This window comes from Bombus huntii, unplaced genomic scaffold (assembly GCF_024542735.1).
Source record: "Bombus huntii isolate Logan2020A unplaced genomic scaffold, iyBomHunt1.1 ctg00000074.1, whole genome shotgun sequence".
Taxonomy (NCBI): Eukaryota; Metazoa; Arthropoda; class Insecta; order Hymenoptera; family Apidae; genus Bombus; species Bombus huntii.
In genome coordinates this window covers 319,390-323,367 of record NW_026099332.1, presented here as the reverse complement: position 1 = coordinate 323,367, position 3,978 = coordinate 319,390, and the positions used below count along the sequence as shown (strand labels likewise).

At 31.1% G+C, this 3,978-nt stretch overlaps 1 long non-coding RNA gene across 1 annotated transcript; it reads right to left on the bottom strand.

Moving 5' to 3' along the window:
• Positions 1-585: 585 nt before the first annotated feature.
• LOC126876422 (uncharacterized) lies at positions 586-2,218 on the bottom strand. The gene is made up of 2 exons (XR_007694187.1): positions 1,902-2,218; positions 586-1,829 (listed from the first exon to the last, which is right to left on the bottom strand). It is a non-coding gene; the product is annotated as an uncharacterized LOC126876422 (long non-coding RNA).
• Positions 2,219-3,978: the final 1,760 nt, after the last annotated feature.

Here is a 3,978-nt window from a genome sequence, read left to right as displayed (position 1 = left end):
GTAGTTTATGCCTCATTTTATTATTTTGTGTTCCAAGACTATTCCTATTGCTTTTAATCACATAATCTGGCATTACATGGTATTTCAGTATGTATAATATTCTTTTTAGGAAATGTGTTTGTGTTTTATCTATTCTTGTTGAGTAGTGGAGAACCCATATTCTTATACCATATACCTACACTGTGTATGGTTGACTTTGTCTTTATGTCAGATTACCATTAAAGCATTAATTTCTGTCCATAACATGAATGTTTTCGCTATAATATAAGTTGGGCTATATATATTTTTCCACTCGTACAAAATACCAAAAGTTGCCTTTGCCAAATCAATTTATATATTGATCACTACTTGTGAAACAATTGATCACTAAACTCAAAACTGTTATTTTTCGTTCTCATATTCATTTTCATATTCATGAAATAACATTAGAGGATACAAACAATGACCAGAAAAGAGTGATGCCCTCAAACAAAGTTTAATCTATTTATGTTCAATTTCATTTTGGGTTCTTCTACTTTATCTCTTATTTACAACCTTTTTATAATAATAGTTTTTCCTCTCTTTTCTTCTTTTAATTTTGTCTGACTCTTCTATTACCTCACTTTTTTTTGTTAGTTTGCTTCTTTCTTCTGCCCATTTTGCTTTGTTCATCTGCTCATTTTCTTTTCTTTTCTCCTACCTTTTTCTATATTCTGGTATCTTTCTATTATAATATAAAATCTCTCTTAATTAATGATAAATTTTTCTTACCTTCTTTAATTTGTCTTTCATATTCTTTGTTCCCTTCAACATTATATGTACTTTCTGTAGGATTTAAGGTTTGATTTAAAATCATTTCTTCATTTCCTTTTTTGTATAACTTATTTTCCTTGCTCCTACTTGTTATTTGTTTTTTGTCTTCTACTGCTATTTTACACTTTGTAATTTATTTTAGTGACCTTTCTCTTGTGTTTCTTTCTTATTGTTATGGTTACCGCTGCCCTCTCGAGCTTCTTTTATTTTGCTATAGTTTCCTAACGTCTGTTTTACTTTTTCTTGATTTTTTACTAAATTCACTGTCAGAATTTGTATTTTCTTGTTTTCCTTTTATTACACTCTATATTGTTTCCTTAATGTCAATGGCATGAATTTTGCAATTTGGCCAATTGTGGAAATTTACAACTAAACATGAAAAGCAATTAAATAACTCCGGAAATCAATGTATCTGAAATTTTCTTTCAAACCTTACTTTTCATACCATATTCAAGTGTAATTGTGAAATCAATTTTAATTTTTATATCCTTATTTTGCATTATACATCATATATATATATATAATTCTTTGTATCATAATAATATAAAGAAATGACATTTTGATAAATAAACTAAGGAAAATGACTACTATTTTTGATATTTATATATGAATATATATTATTTTGTCATGAAATTCAATGCACACCTCAATTTAAACAAAAAAAGAAAAGGATGTAGAATTTGTTACAAAAGCGGAAATTTTTCACATTTATGCTCCAGGCATGAAACCCATGATATTTTCTCTTCACTTTTTAATTATATTTCCAATTATTTCGATTTTTCTAAATGCCCTTTCACGCATTTTTGCACACGCTATCTTTCCCTTGTTACTATTTCTGTTAGAATGTTAAATTATCTGTTAAAATATTACATTGCCTGTTAAAATTTAAAAAATTGAAAAAAAAGTCTGTTAAAATTCATTTTTTAGGAAATTTGAAGAGTTCTCGTTGCCAGAAATTTAAGGTGAATGGATTTTGTGATATTCAGGCAAACTGACTCCCGAGTAAGATAAAACTTCATAAATTCTTTCCTATGGTGCTTTGGTAAGTTCGTTTCTTTATTCGCTTTTAATTATGGAATGCATTATACCATTTAAAGAAGGTGATAAACTCCATGTATGCGTTATGTTTTCTATGCGTTATTTAAAATTACAAATGAAAAGAATACGTTTCATTTTTGTTTTGTTATATACATATTTGTATTAATGGGATCATAATTCTTGGGATCATACGATACCAATATTCTGTTTTGAGTGAACCCAAAAAGAAAACAGTTTACCTCACGACGTTTATGAGGTTGAAATTCTGAAGGTAGGTCTCTTTTATCTTTTCTTGTGGTTCTTACAGCTGAGACCTTTGGATTTTAACTCGTAAACAAGTTCGCTTAATGTGCGATTTATAAATATTTACATAGAACTGTCCAGTCAATAAAGTTGTTTTCTTCCTGAAAGGATAAACTGGCACGGTCGAATTACGATTAAATTCTTAGCTCGCGTGCTAACGTCGAAATATCTGCACACGCGAGGTTTTTGAATAATTTCTATCGAATTCATTTTCTTTGAAGATTCTCCACCGGTACAACATTTTGGGACCAACATTTATATTTGATAAAATATTACCAACGCTACCGTATAACATGGCTAAGCGCAAAGCAAAGATAACTTTTATATTATCATTGTTTGAATTGTATGTATTGGGAGAAAGATTATTTATTTCCATTATTACCTTCTTCCCTAACCAATGCCTCATTTTCTTTCATAAATACAAATTTAATAGATCGGCAATAAAATATTGACGAGGGTTCAGATTTTGACCACAGCACTTAATTATATTCATCTAAAAAGCAAATACAAACAAAAGCAATTACAAACAAAAGTTCTGTTTCAGATGAACTTTGTGTAAAGTGACTTGGAATCCAGCTTTAACTGGTTTAAAACATGCATGGATTATACTCTTCGCTATTCCTAGGACATTTACAAATTATTGTGTTTGTCCTTCTCAAGTTAGAAATTCCACTTTTTGTGAAAACGCTATTGTAATTATCCGAAAACAGTTTATTTAACATTATTTGGCGTCCTTTAGCCTTGTGCCTATTCGTTTCTATACATGACCAACATATTCTTTCTTTTAAACAACAATGTCTTCGTATGGATTAATGTCTTTATGTGTTTCGCTATCTCCATCTCCAATACATGTACTATACTTGGCATGATGTTTCTTTCCTGATCTCATAAACATTTCTGTGATGACATAAGTTTCCACTTTATCAGCACTGATATGGTTTATAGTGCAATTATCTTTGTCACCTTCATACTAATCATTGTACTGTTCTGTGCCCGTTTTATTCTCCCATGCAACGCTGCAAGATTGGGAAACCTAGATTTTACAATTATATCAAGCACATTCTTACTGTGTTTCCCGAGGAGTGTAGCAAACCCGAACGAAAAATTCAATTCTCTCATTTTCCTGGCGTTCTCTCTTCCGAAACGCTAACTTTTATTCTGTCTTTTTCGGTAGCTCTCGAAATTGGACGATTAGATACCCGTAAGACAACAGAATGTAAATTTTCCGGACAGCCATAGTATCTATTGATAGCCGATCCCTGAAAAATATCCATTAGCCCACAAAATAAATTTATCTTTTCCATTCCGTTCTCTAAAAGTCGCCAACACAATCCTGCGATTTATTTCAGATGACTTTTGGTATGGATTGGCATTGCCAATTAGTGGAGATGAGTTGAAAAATTTCATCCAGTACTCACACTTACTTGCAATTTTGGAACCTAAGCCGCGGTTTCTGGTTCTAGAAGATTGAATTTTCTTTTGCAATTCTTGCAAATAACACTAGTCGCTATCATCGAAAATACAGCAACAAAGTTCAAGATATATTAACTAAGATCACTTGCAAACACTTCATTGTTATCTCTATTTTACAATTTTTTAGTTGATACGCTTGTTATTCGGTTCAGCAACGTGTATCATTCGAGTTACAGTTGATGTACACGCAGAACGCCATATTAGACCTGATGCAATTTTCGTGAACCCATCTGCTGCTATATACGTACTGCAGCTAGTTCTCATTACGAACGCTATCGCTATAAGGTTCATTTCATATCAAGCATTCTGTGCAAAGCAACAGTAATGTGTAATGTTGCCAATATTGAATCGCTTCTTTAAGAGGAAGGCATT